At 38.1% G+C, this 21,654-nt stretch overlaps 1 protein-coding gene across 5 annotated transcripts in view; it reads left to right on the forward strand.

Moving 5' to 3' along the window:
* ATXN7L1 (ataxin 7 like 1) overlaps positions 1–21,654 on the forward strand; it is a 111,527-nt gene that overhangs the window by 44,746 nt on the left and 45,127 nt on the right. Inside the window, exon 1 of one of the 5 annotated variants that reach the window (XM_021534678.3) lies at positions 17,051–17,164. The exons of the other annotated variants lie outside the window; for them this stretch is intronic. The gene's annotated coding sequence lies outside the window, so the exon portion shown is untranslated. Of the gene's footprint in view, positions 1–17,050; positions 17,165–21,654 lie in introns of those variants that run through there. 5 annotated transcript variants of the gene reach the window in all.

A 21,654-nucleotide genomic window follows, 5' to 3' on the forward strand; every position in this document is an offset into this window, starting at 1 on the left:
TTTCAAATATATCTGAAGCTCCTTGTATTTTCTATTTCATACTCCTTTAGTGATTCATATAATTATCTTAATGGCTTATTACTATTATCTTTAACTGGTGATATTAATGTAGTAATTGTCACATTAAAATGTAAAATATTGAATTGGGCCTTGTTCTATTACTGCAGGTAGTTAGACACACTGTAGGCTTCTGTTTTCATAATAAAATTTTTTGCATTCATTTAGCAAGATTAAAAACCTATATTACTCATGATGCAGTGGAAGAAATGTTTCAAATGTTACACAAATGATAATGGACTATTGGTTCATTGTAATGCATGCATAATTTTCATTATGATCAATTTTCAAATATTTGATTTAGCTTTCTGCACCAAAATCTACCTATTGTTAAGATGCCTAAATAAAATTTAGAAAAAACTTACCTCATTAACTATTTATGTTTGTGAGATTAGTGATGCTGTTAACTAGGAGCATTTTCTTTGACTAGTGCTCTGGGAAATAACATATTTTTCAAGTCGCTTTTTTGGACTTCTTGTTTCTGTGAAATACTTTTATCATGCTTAGCATCTGCTCTATAACTAGTGAAGTATAACTAATAGCATACTTATATCAAGCATTTCATGTGTGAACTGTGTTTAAAACTACCGTTAATGTATCATTATTTGATACACATACTTTCAGTTTGTTCCCTCTGACTTATAAGGTATTCTTTTCATGCGTATGTCATCGATGTTGTGTTTTACTAATTGAGTAACTAGATAAGTTTGATTTTTATTTTTTTTTTTAATTAAGTGTAGTTTCATGTTTTAGCTTTCAGATTGGTAATTGAAAATCTATTTCACTTTTTAATTCAGTTGGTTAGGACTGACAGGGAGGAGTCTCTTTTCAGTGCCACTTCTACCTGAAAATACTGAAGCAGGAATACATCTGTGCAAGCTGAAACTTGGATCAATAATTGGCCTACAATACTGTAGAAGTCTACATTGATTATAGATGTTTCAGATAGATTTAGTTTGTGTGTGATGGTGAGAGGACTTCAAGAATTGTGGAGACCAGTGCATCCTTGTATGTTCTTTAAGCTTTCTCTGTGGAAATATCTTGTGAAAATATTGTGCTTGTTCTAATGAGTTTGAATACAAGTGTTTCTCATTCTGTGACTCTAGCTAAATTAAGACTGTAAAATGTGAGTGGAAGTAATGCTTTTGAATCTGGCTAGGACAACAAAGGATTAGTTTGCAGTTTAAATAAATCTTTATATCACTGTCTAATACCAGATGTATGTAACAAGAATGCTGAAATGAGCAGTAAAAGTTTCAGCATTTTTGTATGGGCAGGAAAGGCATAGTCAAGACCAGACAGATAAGTCTGTGAGGAAGAGCACAGTGCAGAACTGCATGTTTAGTTAAATGAGTAGAGAAATGGTGCAGCAAATAAAAGAAACCTTGAAAAGAAAAATCTGGTATTTTTCACTGTGCTGCTAAACAACTCTGTTGACACAGTGGGTTTTTTGAAGTTAATGGAAACTTGAGAGCTATGTGGTCCCTTGGAAAGGGTTCTTAAAACTTAGCTGAACACTGGTTGGAGAAATACCTCACTTTTTGATTTGTTTTTGAACTAACAACAAATTATCATTTCCTGTCCATGCTCATCATAAATGTACACCGTAATCCTCCTCTGTCATCACTCATCCAGTTTGACAAGTCCAAATTGGTCTAATTGTCACTTGTGGAAACTCTCTATGTCTTTCGTATGTGTTTTTATATCTTGCCTAACTCTTCTAAACCATTCTTGAAGGGAGGAAAGCAGTGGCATAATATGCTGTATTCCTTGCCTAACATTTGTTTGATTTTTGTGACCACCTCAAATCTTTGAGATGATAATTTCGTAGAACAGTTACAAGACCAGTGTTTTGTTACTGTGTGATTATAATTGAAAGACCATCATTTTATATATAAAGTGAAGATACCTTTCTTCTTCCATGTCTGTCACTTTACAGTTCTCTACATTGAATTTCATTTACTATTTTATTACACTGGTCAGTATTAGGTCTTTCTGCAATCTGTTGATTTTCCTTAGTACTCTGAATAATTATATACCAAAGATCTTGTTCTCTCGCTAACCACCACCTTTTTTCAATAATTTCTGGATATGCTTAATAGTTCAGGCACTAATACAGGCTCTTGCTGCATACCATTGTTAGATTCTTTCTTTGAGGACCATTTTTACCCTCTTTTCCTTGGCCTGTCAGTAGTTCTGTAGCCTTTGGATGAGGGTTGCAACAATATTCTCCCTCAACAACAGGTATATTTTCTTTAAGAAATCTGTACACATGGCCTCATTTCGCTTAGATGTTTAAGTAGACTGTGTCAGTTGGATTTCTCTTGTGTCAAGTCACTTGGATCTCCAAGTGTTTTCTAAACAAGGGTTTTCTAAATCTCCAAGGGTTTTCTAAATCCTTTGGGGCATCTGAACCATAAAGATAATTTTTGTCATAACTATAAACAAAGCAAAGTTTTATATGTGCATAAGTGTCTGTGTGTATGCATTTCTCTGTATATTCACATACGTTGCCTGACCTGTCCATTGCATCCCAAATGCAGTTGTAGCCTTAGTTCTGTAATTACTGCTAGGGAGTGGCTTATTTCCACTTCCTGAGTAGATACAATAGGTAAAAGAACAGGATATTTTTCCTATAGCTTGCTGAAGAATAAAACACAGAGGCTTTTCACGTTAAAAAATGGCTTGAGCGTAACAGATCTTTCTCTCATTTTCTTACCAAATAATTTCCATGCCCGTAGAGGTGAAGTGTTGCACTTGGCCTAAGGTAAAATCTCTTTTAAGAGACTGGAAAAAAAAACCCAGAGGAAATTAAATTCTAAGTCTGCAAAATTATTTCTGTTCCTTTAACCACTAGTATGGTGATTAGAACAGTTAATGTGCAATGTGGGACAGTCTCTTTACACTTTGCTTCCCAAATCTGAGGGGAGTTGAATCGAGCCTTAAGCAGGCTACCTGGTGTTGATAGGCGTTTTTTCTCCTTTCCATAAAGAAATGCTAATGACAATTGGGGTATCTCATCTGCCAGCGTGTGGTGGAACAATTCTGCTTGTGAGGCTTTGCCTGCTTCTCCTGTTGCGTGTTTTCTATGGAAAAGGAATGCAACTGATTGAGAGAACAGAATTACCTGCAGACTATGGGCTTCTTCTGTTGGAAAACACAAGTTCCAGTCCACACTGATTTCTTCTTTCCTTTTGGTGTTTTTATTTTGCATAAGATAACAGCAGTTGAACAGAGTAAGTGAGGGAATTAATCCCTAACTTTGACAAGTAAGATACTTGGCATCCAATCTGTGGTTCAGGAAATGTGTTTATAAAAGGCTGAAATAATTTCAGCAGGATGGAAAGAGAGCAAGTCCTTAACACCCTTCACAAGGCTTTATCCTTGTCGAAGATCTTTTAGAGGGGAAGATTTGGATTCAGACATATTACAAGAAGGTGAGTGCTTTAATAAAGGAAATAGTGATCTCCCTTTCACCAACATTGTCTTGTTTAAAGACCTAGCACAAAGTGCCTTTCTAATAAGAAAATATATTTAGAAATACTTATTTACTCTGTCAGAATTTTGGATATGAATCCACTCTCTGAACCAAGCTGAAGTAGCTGATTGTAAAGTAGAAACAAAGGCAGTTACAAAATCGTCAGAGGATTGTGTATTGATACTTGAGGGGGAAAAGTCATATTACATCAGCTGCTGTGTTTACTGGTCCAGTGATAACTTCTGGTGAGTTGTGAATATGAAATGATTTTGAGGACAGGCCAAATGCTCAAGCAGCAGTTACCAGCAGTGAGTTGGTTGACAAAACCTGAGGGTTCCCTTACAATTCCATGACATTGTTCATGTCCAGTTGGTCCAGTGGAGACCTATGGGCTATACATACACTGAGTTCAGTATTCCCTAACATATGGCATGGTAATACTACAGGTGCCCTTTAACTCTTGCCCTTTTGAGGTCAGAGTCTTTTTCTTGCAGAGGAGGAAGGGGTGGGGAGGTGGGTAAAAAACAAACCACAACAAAAAACTAAAAATCCTTTGTAGTGTCTCCCAAAAGCTGAAGGATGAGGTACCTAAAGTTGTTACACACAGTCCCAGTATCTGAGTTCACCTGTTCTGGCTTGGAGTCCTGGGAGTCATGAAAACTTCAACTAGTGTTAGACAGCCATGGGAAGAGCTGGAGTATCTTGGCCTTTCTTTTCTTTCATGTCCCAGATCCCTACTGCTCCATAAACATTATCTGACAGACTGGAAATAAAGTAACTCAAAATGAGCCTGTCTTAGCATTTGAAAAGGGGCAAGAATGAAAGGTCAATGGCAGCAAGGAACACACTTAGCAGGGTTTGGGAGTTTTTTGTTGGAACTAGGAAGAGGGACAGGTCAGGATATTTGAATATCTAGTCCATGTTACCTTCACGGCTTTCACTCTAGTTTATTTTCATAAATTAGAGAAACAAAACCATATAGACTGAACTACCATGTCTCACAGACATTAGGAGTTTTGAGATTACTGTGATACTTACTCAACCATCCTCCAGTTGAGGAGTTCTTAGAAACAGACAGTTGAAAAGATTTTATCTAATGGTTAGCATAGGTCAAATGGAGATACTTGCCTATGCATGCTCGGAGGTTGTTCCCCTTCGACAGTGTTTATCCATGTGCTTTCCTGCCTTCTCATGGTGATTCTCTTAGCACTCAGAGTGAATAGCTGGAGGGAGGCATAAGGCAACAAAGCTGAATTTTTGCTTCTGCCCTAATTTGAGGGTGCCCAGTCATCTTGAACTTGTGAGTGGCCTGTTCACACTCTGTGTGATGAAAAGTCAAAGTACAAAGGTAGATTGTGGAAATGCAGGTAGGAAGCAGTGAATTGTCTTTCTTTGCATGTTCAGATCAGATGGCAAAGCTGACTTCAGCCTCTGCTTTGCTTTCATCTGCAGAGGGATCCAAGATACTCAGTATCCCTAGGACAGTTTTATTTCAAGTTTTATTTATTTATTTGCTTATCGCGTGATGCAGTTATATGAAGGAATTGCGAAGTTGTTGTAAGCATTTGTACCAGAAGCCTTCTGAAAGAAGATAACTTATGTTTAATTTTGTATTTTCACTTACCTTTGAAAGTGACAATTCTAGCAAGATAGTATCGCTGAGGTGAAACAAAGTTCAAATAAATGATACATAGAGCTTCAAGTACCACACTTTAAAAAGGAAAGCTATAGAAACAAATTCATTCCACTGAACACTTAAATCCAGCTAGTTTAATGCAAGACTTTGTTTTAACTATTTATGTTTCATTGATGTTTTGCTCCATAGTTACATTTTATAAAGCAGAAATATTTTCCATTTTTAAACTTAGTTTAATGTCATTTTAGAATTGCCTAATGTCTTGATTTTGTTGTTTTAGACTTTAATTTAGGGTTAGACTGACCATTTTTCTTTTCCCCAAAACATACGTATAACACAAAAAAAGAAAATACAATATAATTATTTTCTTTAACACTTAGAATTATCTTTTTGGAAAACTCTGACTAATGGAAGAGGATATAGGAATGCCAGCTGACTCTCTGCAGTCAGAGTTGCATAATATCAACTGTTAAACAGGTAAAACAGGTGGTGTTTTTACATGTGTATGATCTAACACACCTGTCTCCTCTGCTACAGCAGCACACAGCACATCATATCTTCACTTGGCGGCAGCCTTTTCTTCTTTAGCTGTGGCAGATTGCAAACTGCTTCACTCAGATCTGTCCAGACAGGATTTTGAGGGGTCCACTGCACCTCTCATTTTTCGAAAAAGGATTACAACCTTCATAACTTCAATTAAAATAATCATCTGAAACTTGTGGGTGTCTGTGTAAGCTAGCTGCAGATCTAACCTGGGCATTTTATATCTATGAAGGAAATTAGTGCATAAAGTATAGCTTAACTCAGCATTATAAGGCATACTATAGGGTTGCATGAGTTGGCAAGGTACCATTTTATCCATGATCTTCATGTGTTTTTCTTGTAAATTTTGTAGCAGTCATTTTGTGTTCTTAGGTTATTATAGAATCTGCTTGAAAAACTGAAGTTAGTACTTATTGATGAGGTCTAAGTTATGAGCTATTTCATCACAAGTAATGTTATGGAGCAGTTCAGGCAATAAAGATCTTGAAGATGCTCATTCAAATACATTTTCTATCTCTTCTAAAACTGGATGGAATACAATACGGTGTCTTTCTTGATGCACACATGTCTGTAAAGCTGATAGAATTGATGGTTTTTTACTGCCAGTAGAAAATCATAATAAGTGTAGGGACTTGTGACACAGGAAGGGGTCAGACCCTTGCTTCATTCAAAGAGGAAGCTGCTTGCTCCTCAGCATTTGTGTTGCAAATTGTTCCAGGCTTTTAAAGGCAATGCTCTATTTCACCCTGTCTGACCTTTTTTTTTTTTTTTTTTTTCTTTCTTTCCCTTTCAAGTAGGATTCTTTTTTTTAGTGCAATTCACCTATGTCATTTACACTGGATGAAACAGCATCATTGTTGACCTAAGCTGGTTTTACTTGTTAGGCTTTGCTTTACCCATTTTTCTGATATGTTTCTCTTTAAAGCTTATCTTACCACACAGATTAGTCCCAATTGTGTTTTACAATATTCCATTTAATGGTTAGTTTTGGGAATGTCAGTTTATTCCTAGATAATTGAACCATCCAAGTGGAAGCAGAACCATGGTTATAGCACAGGCATGTTATGCTGTACAGGGATAGCTGACTTCTTCGAGATCCCCTTGGTTAGCAGGATGTGCACTTATCTTATTTGGGAGAAATGGCTTGGGGATTCCAAGTCTACAAAGTTTCTGCCAAGAACGTTCATCTAACTTCCCTAATATTATATAAAAGGATAAAGTGTGGTCAACATAACATTACCTAATTCTACTGCTTTTGTGATTAGAAATAGCAACAAGATGTATTAAGTGTCTCATTCAGATCACCTGAAGATATTCTTGGAAGTTTTGAAATACTGTCTTTTTTATTGTTGTGTTTTAAAAAGTATACCTATTTAAAATAACTTAAATTCTGGTTTTTTGACTAAGAACAAGGAGTTTCTTTACATCATCTAGAAATATTAATGAGAAGTGTTGCTGGGTAAAACTGCAGTAATTAGTAACTTGCTTGAATTGAAGAATGACAGGTTCCAACTATTGTATAGGAAGCTGTACTGTGCCCTAAAATGTTTGATTTTCACATAAAAAGGAAGAATGTTGGAGTTTGAGAATCAGTATTATTGCAAAATTTAAGATTTTATCATGTGGGCTTTATCATGTGTAATGGACAGGGAGACTTGGACTTAATTTTCTTCAGGTGAATACAGTATAGACATCTATGTGTAAGAAATCCATTCAGTATTAGCTTTACATGTGGAAATAAAGGGAATTCTCATAAGAGTACACTAAAATTCAGCAGTTTATTTTAATTATATTTTTTAAATACTACAGGAGGGAAGGCTGACCAGCTTTATTTGTCTTACTGCCCCGTTTATCTCCCTGCGATACAAGAGTATCTGCTTCACATTCCCTGCAAGCGTTCCCTGGTATGCAGTGCCTCCCCCACACTGTGGGACTGAGCTGGCCGAGCAGCGCCTCTCCCCATTAGTCATCACTGCCTGATGCTGTGTGCAGGAAAGTAATTCTTTAAAGCAGTTACTCCTAGTTAATTTTTTTAAAAGATTATTTCATAATACATTATTGCAGTATTATCTTTTCAGTATGGACCAAATCTTGGTCAACAAGCACAAGCATTTCTATGTGGAATGAAAAGATATACTGCAAATAAATCACTACTTATTTCCTTTAATCTACTTTCCAAATTGTTTAACTTCTGCCATTCAAACACAGCTTCCATTCATGTGTTTGGTAAGCTTTTGAAAGCATATGAATGGTAATTTTCCCAGTTTTGTGAAACTTTAGTTCCAGCAATGTCTGCAGCTGGCTGCCTAATAAAAATTACTTGCATTCCTAGAAACATTGGATTGTGCTGATGGCTCAAATGACTAAACTGTTTTAAAATGTAACCCATGCTGTTACATTAAAATATGTTTTGGCTTAGGTGATATTAATCTAAAGTAAATTGCTACCTGCCGTGATGTTTAGTAGTGGTTTTATTAATGTGGATTAGCCATTTACAGAAAAGGTCTAATCTTGTAGCAGTTTGTTTTTTTAACGTTGTAATCCATCTGTTCTTACGTTATTGAAAGACTTTCCTGTGTCTCTTGCTTTCGTGACTTTTCTTTTCCCGATGTGTGAAATACTCATATAGTGTTGTAAGAAATGCAACAATAATCACTTTGATTGTGCTGCATATGAACATTACTAACAGTTTTACACTGTCTTGCACCCTGTTTTTTTTTAATGAACAACCTATGTTTTATTTATTCCATGTTGTCAATTTTGGTATAGTGAAACTTCATTTAAATGTAAAACTTAATTTTAATGTAGTGATATTATTTTTCTTAAACCTTTTATTTTAACAATTATTTTAACTAAAAAAAATATGGCATGAGTAACTGAAGAGAAAATAAATAGTACAGCAGTTGTATTTCTAGTTCATATTTTATTTTAAAAGTTTGGGGCAAATGAAATATGCAAAATGCTTCTATTTTAAAGTGTAGGATATAGAGAATTTTCATTGTCAGGATTAGATTTTTTTTTTAATGAACTATTAGTCTCTTAAGGAAAGTACTAATATTATAATAGTGTTGAGTCCCAGGTGATGGAGGACTGTTATGACAAATTCCTCATACTCTGTATTAATTATCTAATAGTTGTTTCTGAGATATGCAGAAGTCACCGATGAAGTAGGTCTGCAGTGTCCAGTGGGCTCAGCGGGTCTAAGTTTTTCTAGTATTTTGTTCTTGAAAATGAGGTTTGCTTTTTCTTGTTGATACACAAAGATAATGAATGAAGTTGCTCTATTTTTTTTTTATGCAGTTCTTTACAGAACCCTCATCACATTTCTCAAAATATTAGTTACTCGTTGTTACTGTATTTGTCACTTCCTCTCTGCTGCCATAACTGCAGGCAGATAGGTTAACTAAGACCAGTCAGTGTGGTACAAGTATCACATAGTTGATTCCAGACTACCACACTTGCTATTGTTTCCCAGACTAACGCTGTTTGAAATAGGACAGTGGTCAGTGATGTTTTGTGAGAATGAACTCTTAAGCCTCGGTTGGTAAAGACTGGAGGAAGAGAAGGTGGGTTGGAGACTCAGCTGTGAGAGCAGCCCCAGGTCACAAGGTGCAAGTGCTCTCTTACAGCAAGGACTGATAACCGAGTGGCAACCATGGTCCTTTTAAAATAAGCAAGAGCTTGTTTCAACAGCAGCAAAACCTCCAGTAGCTTTAACACATGATCATCTCTCTGGGATGTTTTCTCTGTTGGTCACATCAGTGCCCTTTTTACAGCTCTGTTGACTGTCACTGTGGCAGGGTGTCCCAAATGGGTCTGAAGGCATGCTGCTGCAGAGGGCAGAGCACACTCTTCACACCTCACCTTTCCTATCCAGTCCAGGGATCCTTCCCTGCTGCTCATCTCACCCTGTAGTGACCCTATTCAACTTATTATCAAATAATAGGAGAAAGCTATTCACTTGGATTTATTTGTGGTTTAGCAACTTTTCTCCCTTTCTTTGGTTAGTTTTCTGCTTAGCAAGCTAAGCTCACCCATCAGGGCAGCAGGTGAATGCCAGAGATGGTGCAAGGAAAAAGAATGCTTGGTTCAGAGCAGCACTTGCACAGAGAACAGCAGCCACAATTAATTATTAATTATTAATTCAGCTCTGTCTTCTCTAAACTACTGTCTTAAAAGCATATATTTTGAAAAGGACACTTGACCTTGAAGATAAAATATTTACCATTTGAATTTATGGTCTTTTTCAGGGCTGTGTCTGTTCAGATTTGAGTTTTTTTATTTTTAAGTTGGTACCTACAGACTGTTGACATAACTAGATTGATATATTGCCAGCCATATCCTTGGCTGCATCAAAAGCAGTGTAGGCAACAGGTTGAGGAATGTGCTTCTCCCCCTCTACTCCATTCTCAGGAGATCAGGAAACCCTCTGGAGTGCTGCATTCAGATCTGAGGCCCTCAATATCATAAGGACATGGACCTGTTGGGGCAAATCCAGAGGAGGGCCACAAAGAATGATCCAAAGACTGAGGCACCTCTGCTGTGTAGATAGACTGAGAAAGCTGGGCTTGTTCATCCTGGAGAGCAGAAGGTTCTGGCAACACCTTGGAGCACCTTCCAGTACCAAGGGGGGCTACAGGAAAGCTGGAGAGGGACTTTTTACAAGATCATGTAGTGACAGAACAGGGGGCATTGGCTTCAAATTGAGAAAGAGCTGGTTAAGATTAGCTTTTAGAAGAAATTCTATACAATGAGACACTGGCACAGGTTGTCCAGAGAAGCTGTGGCTGCCCCATCCCTGGAAGTGTTCAAGGTCAGGTTGGGTGGGGCTTTGAGCAACCTGGTCTAGTGGAAGGTGTCACTGCCTATGGCTAGTGACTAGAACTGGATGACTTTTAAGGTCCTTCCAACCCAAACCATTCTGTGATTCTATGATCTAAGAATTGGTGGCAACGTACTTTTTTTTTTTTCCCTCTCCCAAAAGTGCTCTTCGCTAGCAGAAATTCACAGCCCTAAAGAGGGATGTGGTGAAGAGTAGGTTTTAATGTGTGAAGTAAGCCTGTTAAAATTACCAAAAGACATAGAAAGTCTAGAAGACTCCAGAACTCTAAGACTTTACTGACTGATTAGGATTGAAATAAAAATTGTAAATTACAGGAAATCAGATTTAAGTGGGGAAAAATGGTGTGGACTGCTGGACTACATGTGCAGAATATTGCCTTCTGCAGCACCAAATTCAGGAGAGAAGAAATGACAGATTGTATACAAGTTTCTGCAAAAACTTAGTGAACTTTACACATTGCTTATGGATTGCCTTTCTTGTACATTATCTGAGCAGATGTATTTAATGAGACTGCACAAATGTTACAGATGTTCAAAGGCAGGGATCAGAACAAAAGAAGTAAGGAAAATTTTATATTTAAAACTTCTTTTTAATATTTGTTTAATTTTGGAAGTATTATTTTATACTATGCATTATATGGAAAAAAGAATTCTCAGTCTGAGGTGATACATGTAGTCAGTCATACAGCAAATGACAGGCAAAAACCTATGTTTGATTCAGGAATTAAAGATCTGACAATAAAACCTGTATTTCTTCAATGCATGGAGATGGCATTAAAATGTGTTTTCTGCATGTGCTTTTGTATGTTCAGATAAATCCACTCTGGACTATTTTTGAGATACATGTCAGCAAGCAATTAAATACTGGTTTGACGATTTCAATCAACTTCTATGCAACTTGCAGCACGTTTTTGCAGTACTGTCAAAACATGCATACCCACAGGACGTGAAAATTATGTGAATTTAATTTAAATCTAAATCACTGATTCTAATGTGAGACTAATTGAAATAAACCCTTTATTATCAGTTGAATTAAGTCAGTAAGAGATACCAGCTAGTACCTGTGATTGTGGAATTTCACAGCTAAGAAGTATAATGTTAGGGTGCTTATGAAGGCGTGAGCAGCATTGCATGCATCAAGCAACAGATTTGTTCTTGTTTGCTATAGGTAGTTAAAGGATACATTTGAGGCCCTGTAACACCTTAAGGAAGCAGTATATGAGGACAAAAGTAATAAACTTCAGAAACCACTTCAAGGTACAGCAGCATTGCTCCTTTAAGAAATACTATTTTTGCATATTTTACTTGTGAATTCGTTAATTCTTTCTGTATTATTTAAATTTTTTAAATTAGTAAATATTATCAGTAAATTATGTTAGTAAATATTGTTTTAAAATACTCAAAAACTTTTAGAGACATAGAGCAGTAAAAAAAGTTTTATGACAAAAGTACTGAAGATGTATTGTGCCCATGAACTCATTTGCTGAATTCAGGTTTAAGTGTAGGAGGAGGGATGTATGTTCCTTGTTGGGTTAGTTTCATTGGTTATCCTGGAAGTACCTAAGCATGATGTGTACCTGAGCCATCTGCAGTGGTACTGCTGAACCCATGGCACTGGTGAGGTGCCCAAGTGTTTGAAGTCATTTAGAAGCAACTGAGAAAAAAGACTGGGTTTTACATGATTGCACAGTATTAACTCTAGCTATTTTGGAAAGACAGTGGAATCACTTCTTCGTACTTCAACTTGCCTAGATTAGTTTTGAAGGTTTACAGCAAGAAAACTGTGTCCAACTCAAAATGGAAACAGAACTTGTTCTTAATTTGGTTGTTATGATAGTTCATCTTTAATAAGACAAACTGGTCTTTAGCAACTCCTAGGGGGTCTGACCAAGAAACAAGAAATTCTGGGCTAGACATTAAAGAAACATTTTCTGAAAAGATGTTGTTTTCCTAAGAAAGCAGAGGGTACATTGTCTTTTATTACGCTGTTAGAAGCTGATTTTAAAATGTGATTTGCATACATTTTGACACCTATATGGACAACTTTTTGGCTGGATAGAGCATGAAAAGGGAGAGAGCCCTGTTTGTCATAAATCTCTGTATGAATAGAATGGAGCAAACTTCATGCATGTCTGACTGAAATCAAGTGAAAGGGAGTGGAATTCCATTCCTCAAATATGGACAAATTCTGATACATGGAGACGATAAGCAGAAAAAATAAGGCACTATCTCAGAATGTGGATATATGTCAGTCCTTCTAGGATTTCCCAAAAATATCAGTCTAATTCATAGATTTAGGAGTGTTATGTGCAGGACTAAGGCACACCTCAAGTAAACCAGTATTCCTCATTTTTCCAAGACATTAAACAAGAATCCGGAATCATATGGGATTTCTGGAGGAGCTGCTGTGAAAAGTTTGGATTGCTGAGGCAGTAATCTCATCTGTAATGTAATGTAAGCATAACTGAGTGTCTGTCAAATGCTGCTTGTTAGTCAGAGCTTTGTACTCTTCCTCAGTGCAACAGTTTGATTTGTTTATGAAGGTTTATAATGCTTTAAGAGTAAAATGATTGTCTCATAGGCCACAAACACAGCTCTGTGGAGTGTGGTTCTGAAAATGGATCAGGTGCTTGATTTCTTGGTGGAGTTGAGCCAGGGTAATTGGAATTCATAGAAATCTGGGTCCTCTGTCTTCTTTTGTGCTAAATGTGATTTAGATAAGATGTCAGCAGAAATGACCAGCTAGAGATTCAGAGATTCTTCTGAAATAGTCTCCACATGCAAAATCAGTACAATTTTGGCTTTCTCATGCACTCTGACTTGCATTTCTCTAACACCCCTCCTCTGTCCTTTGGTGCTGACATATCCAAGGCACTGACACATAAGAAACGTGATTTGGGGTTCAGAGGGAGATTAACATACAGATACAGAAAAACCTGAAACGCTTCATACCACTGCTACTCAAATATATGGCTAGTGTTTTATTGGGTTAAAGTTTTTTGCCTAAAGTCTCTTCTGGTTTTGCTGGTGTTGAATTGCTGAAGCCATAGCCTTGTTTCTAGGTGGGAAAAAAATCCTGCATGTTGACCTACCTAGCAGTGCAAGGAAACAAAATTAATTTTAGCACTGCTTTAGGCCCGCCCAGCTTTAGCAAGAAACATGTGCACTCCCAACAGATTGGACTCTTGTTTCTGGATTTTAAAGTTTTAGTCCCAATACACATTCCAGACTAAGCTGTCTCTGTGTGCTGGGTACTAAGAAATGTTCCTGGGTTCAAGTAGCTTAAATGTGCAAGCTGTCTGATAATGCCAGTGTCCATCAGGAAAGCACTTAATATTTAAATTTTGGGCCTCATGTTGAAAATTCTGTGGGAATATTCTGATGCACAGCATAAAAGAGTCACCATAAAGGGCTACTGGCATATCACTTTTTTCCTTCAAGAGACACAAACCAAATTTCATCAGTCCAAATCTAACTACAGAGATTAGATGTTTTCTTTTCAAGATAAGCTAAATACACCCTGGTATCCTAACTTCATGCTCACATCAGCCAAGTTAATGTCTATATATAGTCTTTGATAAGTAGGCAGTCTTATTAATGTTTATATATATATATATATATATATATAACCAGAAACACATTTATAGCCTGAAAACAGGTTAAAAAATAATCATTCTTAGCTACTCCTTATCTCATAGACACTTACTTAAAGCTTGCAAGATGAGCAAAGTGACCCCCACCAATAAAAAAATACTTTCCCCCATATTACCTACAATGAATAATTCTTTTAACTATTAACTAGTTTTGTTCTTAGCCTTTCTGCAGATTGTGGGTTCTGTACAGAAATTTCTGTATTAAGATCCTAGAGTTAGAAAATAATTATTTCCTGTGCAGTATTTTCTCAATATGATTAAATGTAGAACTTGTCTGTCAATTAGCACAAACTGTCTCTGCTAGTATCACATTGTATAAAGATAATTATTTACAGAAGTTAATCTATAAGATGAATGCCTGTGGTCTTCAGCTAAACTGTAGAAGTCCTTTCCTATTTAAATATGTGTCTTAATATGGTTGATAAATTTCCCAGTTTGGATTGAAAACTAAAGCATTGGTTATCACTTCCTGAAACATTTGGTTTAGGTGATTTATTGCTGGATTACTTAAAATGCCCAATATTAAGGTACAGAAAACTGTCAAGATCCTGATTTTATTTTTTAAAAAAACTTACATCAGCCTTGGTTTTCAGAAGATGGATTTTTATTTTCAGATAGTGAAAGCATTGCTTTGAATTTACTTCTGTTAGATTGTTGCATGGTTACTATGCATATTTCCCACCTGCCCCCCCCCCAAAATTCTGGTGCATTGTTTTGTTTCTTTCTAGAAATTAACTCTCCCTTAACACTACCCTGTGTTATATTCTAAATATTCATGATCACTCAATGCCTTACTGGTCGTTCAAGACCTCTGATATGACCTTTATCACATGCTGATGTGAGGCAGCAATCCCCATTCACTTTGCAGCAGCCTTGCAGCCCCGTGGATCCCCAGGATTATGTGTTACAACATGCTTTGACAGCTGCTCCACAGGCATGAATCTGAGATATACAAATAAGTATTAGCAGTGTGTAATGTCCTCGGCATAAAGTGATGGAGGTATACCACACAACCACTAGTTCCTTTCAACCTTCTATTTCTCACCTGAGCTGGAACTTTTTACAAGCATACATTTTTGCTGGCTTTTTTTCCCAGTTAGTTTTAAACATTGTACCTATTAATCTTTTTTATTTGCATGTTGATTTTACTTGCCTATTATTTCTTTACCTATTATTGTTTCTTTTGCTTATTTATACTTCCATATTTTATAGTGTCTCATTATTCCTTAGTTTCAGTGACTGCCTCTTCTGTGAGGCATGTACAACTGCAATGAATGATTTCCTAAACAGCAATCCCAGAAGCATTCAGGGCTATTTTTTTTAGGTAAGCTTATGCGTCAAAAACATAGTGTTTTATTTTTTACTACAAATCCCAAGTTCAAATTAAATAAAAACAAAGCAACCAAACAAAGCCACAAACCAACTGGTTACGCACGTTCAAAGATCTGTTGGCTAAATTTCTGGGCTCCATTTTTGAGTCTAGTGGGTCAGGATATTTTGAATCCAGTTCTTCTGTCTTTAAATTCTGTCCAGTTGAAATCACTGCCAGGAGTGATTTGAATCCCACACTGCCCTCTGAAGAGCTTACTTACTCTAAGTAATCTTTGAGAGTTCTGGGTCTGTTTTCACACTCCCCATCTTCCAAGGCCTCAGGCAGAAGATTCTGTGATTAAGATAGAAACCTGAATAAATTGGGGCCATTCCTGCTTCCGCCCCACTGGGATCCCTGAATAGTCAGGAGGGTGCGCAGCCAGGGAACACAGCACTCCAGAGAACAATTCTAGCTTAATTTCCTGGGGAACACCATTCCATGTATGTGTTCAAATATGTGGAATTTAATCCTGAAACATTGTAAAATACCTTGCAGTGTGAGCTGACATTTGTTGGTATGTTTCATGTTGGACACAGCTGTGAGAATAAATTTGCATTTAAACTGAGGTCCCATGCTGGTCTGCTGCAAATTGCTTGGTTTTGGCTGGATTTAGTGGACAAGCCAGCAACTCCTTCACTGCAAGAGGAGTTGCATGTATGTAAGAAGAGCTGAATGGCTGCCTATTTAAATATAGTTTAAACAAATTACTTATAATGGTATCATTAAACTTTGAATATGCTGTCATTCCAATCTTGAGAGTTATGTCAAAGGAATTATTTCTGGTTAACAGGGACCCCACCATTTCCAGCAGCAGTCAGCTGGCTGAAGGTTTGGCAGAGGGATGCTTTACTATGCAGAACTGTGCCACAGCAAAGCTCAGCTTGTTGACTAAACTTGTTATTTTGGGTGGTGACACCATAGCTCTGATATCTGCATACTTGTGAGTATGGAGTACTTGTAAGAAGAAAAATAGATGATAAAGACCCTTGTGTTTATCCAGCAGCTGATTTGTAACAGAATCTTAATCTGCTTGGTCCACTTGTACTCCAGTGTGTAAAAATCAAAGATAATCAGATCCTCAGAAGCTTAATTTTTCATTACCAGTTTCCATACATGATTGTGTGGAGTTCAGAACCTGAATTTGGAGTTAATGTGGACGGTGTGTGTATCCTTGCCAGCAGTGGCTGAACCTGTGGCACTGTTGATCGAAGAACTGACTTTCCCTAAGCCTTCAAGAGCTAAATTAAAAGTTTGACGAGTTTTCAGGAGAAAAATCGTGTGGTAAGTGGCAGGAGTTTTGCAGTGCTGATGCTGACCTTTCGCTGGCGGGCTTTCCCTGCTCGCCGCGTGGACAGGACGGTGCGGAGCCGAAGGACGGGTGTCGGGAGCGGGCGGCGGCTCCGGGAGGGGGAGCTCGGGGCCCGCCGCTCTCCCCTCCCGGCGCTCCGCTCCCGGCAGCCTCCGGCCGCTGACGGCGCCTGCGGCCCGGCGGCCCCGCCGAAGGACGGCCCGGAGCCCTGCGGGCGGAGCTGTCAGCGCCAGGGGAAGGGGCTGCTGGTGGGCTTTGCAGCGGCGGGCTGACTGTGAGTGAGGGTCGCTGCGGATCCTGCCTTGCTTTGTTGCTGCTGTGCTCGAGCGGCGTGAGGAACCCGGTGTAGGAGCCGCACGAGGCTGTAGGACACAGCGGTTGCTGGAGAAAAACATCCCAGCCTTACGTACCTGCGCGGTGCGGAGGGAGGTGACACGTGTTGAAGGGCTGCCGGGGACACCTGCGGTGTCCGAGGTAGCTGAGCTGTTCAGGGTGCGAGGGTGGCGCCCAGCTCCCGCCCCGCTCCGCTGCGGGAGGTGCTCCTGGGCTGAGCCTTGTGCAGGATGCCTGAGCGCAGCCCTGGCCTGCGTGACTCAGTGTGGCAATGCCTCCTGTGCACCGAACACCTTTTAAAACCGGCCTAATGGTTCACGGTAATGTAAGTGAGCAGATCAGGTCTAGATGTATGAAGGAGAGAATAGTAGTTCATTACTTTAGCAAAGAAGGGGAAAATAGATTTAATTATGAGTATTTTAGACTCAGAACAGGAAGTGCCAATACTGAAACTTCATGCATAACCAGAACTTTGACCCTTGGTTATCTGTACTGTGATTATTTTTACTTTTTTTCCCAACTATATCAGCATGCTGTTGTGCAGATATGATAGTTCATGTTGCTTACAGTCTTGGAATCTAATATAGTCTGTGATTTTTATTTTTATCTGCACAAATTATTGCAAGGATTTTTAGCTTGAGAGCAGACACTGAGCTCCATTTGCTGCTGCCTCAGAAAGATTAAAGAGAAATGCATGCAGTAACTTCAAACTTAGCAAGACCCATATTTTCAAGAAGTCACCTTGATTTCTTCCTTAAGTATGTGTTTGTATGTTCTGTGTTTTGTTTTGCCATTTTTTGGGTACATTTCACATGTGGCAATGTGGTTAAAAATAATGCAAACTATGATTACATTGGTAATGGTAGTATTTTAGAAATATATAACTCATGGAGAGTTTTTTTTAATTTGGTTAATAACATGATAGTGCTACCAAAGTAGTTTAAACAAAATATGCCAGTGCAAAACTGCTGACTCTTGAATTGGCAGCCGTCAACTTTTTAATGCTATGTTTTATATGTATTCCATAGAGCTTTTTAAATGAAGAACAAGGCAGTTGCTGAGTGTTTGCTTTTGGAAGCCTCAATATGGCTCTAGATGTCTAAGCTCAGTTTAAATGATTTCATTTGAAAAAATTAAATTTCATTTAAAACATTCACGATATTGAATTATTCTTTAAATATATCTGATTTCTCTCAGTGTGCAGTTCTTGGAAAGTGAGGGATTACCTGCAAGCTTTAAGGGCTGAATAGTATCAGGTTTAATGCTGGCATTACCGCATTACCTCTGCTATGCTGCAGTATGAATTACAGCTGGATTACTTGCTGTGTGCATGGATTACAGTCTCCCTCTATTTGTTTTAATGAACTTAAAAGGAGAAAAACAATGTTCTATACCTCTGTTGCATTTTTCTAAATGGTTATGACTCTTAAGTGACACTAGAAAACTTCATTCGACTATTCAGGGGAAAAAACAAAATGTACTTGTTTACTTGAAAACAGCGTTATCTGATAGAGGTCTATCTAAGTCTGTGAAATACTATGGCTGTTAAATGAGCTCTGATTTCTGTAAAGTGAGAAATATCCCGAGGTATCTAACCAGTATTGCTTTATATTTAATTAAAATACAAAACCAGCATAGAATGGTTTATTTAAAACTCACTATGTACCAGATTTTGACAGGTAATTATAAAGAGGAAGACAGAAGTCCTACAAAAGTAGTCCATGTAACTGTAATGTTTAATAATTTTACAGTTAGCCAGGAAGGGGTGGGAGAGTATGTAATAATTGCAACTCCTAAACTGACATAAAATTACTAACATGAGAGAGTTTCCTGATAAAGGATGGATCAAGATTGCTTGTGAAAGAGGGCTCAGCAGGCCTTTTCCAGTATATTGACTCTATGAGGCTACATCTGGAGACAACAATACACACTGTTCTTGCAGGGCAAGAGCAGTCTATTCTAGGAAGCAAATGCTAAAAGACTCAAGGTTGTGTTATACAATGTGCCCTGTCTCCATCCATACACTGTAATTCAACCATGGATTAATACCAGATTGAAGCCAAAGGTGTGCCAGGAATGTTTTGAAAGGGAAGAAGAGCAGAAAAAGAAATTGCGTCTCTTTTTGATTCATGGTATGACTGCAGCTGCAACATGCAATGTCTGGTGTCAGCTGCCACACTTTGCTCTGGAGCCTTCAGGCCATGAAAGTTCACTGTCCTTTTGTAAGTGCCACTCTGATGTTCTCTGAAAGTGTTTCATAGTCTGTTGCTAATAAAGTTCTTGGCTAGAATTGATATCTTGTAGTGGGAGGAGCAGTAAGGGAGCAGAAAGTTTATGTAAGTGTGGTTTGCATGTATGTGCTTGACAGATATGCAGCTGATTAGCTGGAAGTTACAGGCTGACATTTATTGTGGCAGTAGCCCCCATTACTTTGGTATCTTTCCAATACTTTGAGCAGGGCAGTGAATTTTTTCGGTGAATGAGTGAGTTAGTGCAGTGGTTTTGTTTTTATAGTCTTCCCTAGTTTGATGAGGCTAAGAGGCAGAGGGAAGCCTTGACCTAATCTTGTTACAGTAAACAAGAGGTAAAGACTTCTAAACCTTCTGTTGATGTGATTGTTGAATGTTTAACAGTTTTTTGTTCCCAGTTGTTAGCAATTTAGTCTTTTCCCTTGTAGTGCTTGTGCTGCTGTACTCATTAGTGTGTATTCCAAGATAAATACCATACACAAGACTTGCAAATACTGTACAGCAGAAGATCTGTTCTCCGGTTTTGTTTGCTGAATGTTACACCTTCCAAAATATGTTAGTCCCTAATACTGAGAATAGACCTCATGTCCTTAGGTAAAACAGCAAAGACAGGCAGGAGACCTTTTGTAAACGTCACTATCACTTTTTATGCAGTAGGCATTTACGGATCGGAGATGAGAGGAGAAATAACAACAAATAAAACTGACAGAGTTCTCTTATAAGTAATATCTGTCATAGTGAATGTGCTTTTGAACTGGTTTTTTCCTTGAATTATTTTTTTTCAGACCCTAAGCAACTTAGAAAGTCAAGGAATTTGGGACTAGGGAGGAGGAAAGGAAGGAGGGTAATAAGGTTGTAGATTTAGGACCTGCAGATTTCCTCAAGTGTTACAATGATTTTCTGATGGGATAGATAACCCTCTTCTTCTATCTCATCCTGCACTCAGTGATCCTCTGTTTCTAGCTATCATTTGAAACTACTTGAGCAGTTCAGTGTAAGTAAACCTTTTTCTCTTTGTACTTAGATACAGTAGGCAAATCCCAGGGATGATAGCTCAGGCATGGTTAGTTTTGGTTCACTTGTTAGCCATTGGTGGTTAAATCTGCTGTACTGTCTAGCTAACAATTGTCAGACTCAGCAAAAAGCTTTAGAAAAGACTTGCTCTGTGATCCATTTGCCAAATACAGAGTTTAGTTCCTCCTCTGTAATCAAGCTGGAATCAGTTTATTATAGCTGAGATTTATCATGCCAGTATCCTGCTTGTTGTCCTTTCCCTCTTTGATTAAGTGACTCCCATTGCTGGAAAAAAACAAATTTAATCTCAAATTCTTCCAATTTAGAAGTACATTTGTTATCTCTAAACAGTAGAATTTCTTTCAACTATAGAACATGAATTTGCTGAGAAGGGACAACTTCCAGAAGATTGTAGTCTTTTCTGGAGTTTGCTGTCTCCTGACAGATGGAGAAAGGTTTCAGTCCTTGAGCAAGAACACATATAGTCTGATTCAGAGGAAACAATTGCTAGGTAAGAAATGTCATGTTGGATTTTTTTTTTTCCATTTCCTTCCCTTTTTTAAATCTAGCTTTGTATTTCACTGTCAATTAAATTTTTGGCATTGTGGCCAGGAAAACGGCTTCAAGCTGGGTTGATATCACTGTAGCTCTGTTTTTCTTGAAGTTAGAAAAGTACTTGTTTTTATTTTTCCCTCATTTAGAATATCTGGTTTAAATTACTTCACTTTAAATTGTAATCTCATGGCACCTCACGGCTCAGTCCCTCTGCACAGAGGTCACCCCAGCTGCATTTGAGGTGCCTGCTGTTTGCCATGCTGCTGGTGCCTGGCTCCTGCCTTGTCACAAGGATCTGGTGCTTGTCTGCACCCAGCTCCCTGCCAGAGGCCGCAGCCCTGACACAGAGTGCAGGAATGCACACAGCCAGCTCGGGCTTGACACTGCCTGAGTTCATAAAACTTCTTGGGACCCAGAGCATGGGGGTAGCACTGCCAGGTGATGGCTTTGTCTGAAGTCTTCTCTTGCCTTTGAAAGTGCTGTACAGAAACAACCAAACTGACTCACTTTATATTTAAAAAATTACTTCAGTCTTATGCCGAAAAGAAGACACTGTAATTTTTAAACCTACAATGTCCCTAGAAGTGTAGGGACATTTGCACCCAGCTGCACC

This window comes from Lonchura striata, chromosome 5 (genome assembly GCF_046129695.1).
Source record: "Lonchura striata isolate bLonStr1 chromosome 5, bLonStr1.mat, whole genome shotgun sequence".
NCBI classification, from domain to species: domain Eukaryota; kingdom Metazoa; phylum Chordata; class Aves; order Passeriformes; family Estrildidae; genus Lonchura; species Lonchura striata.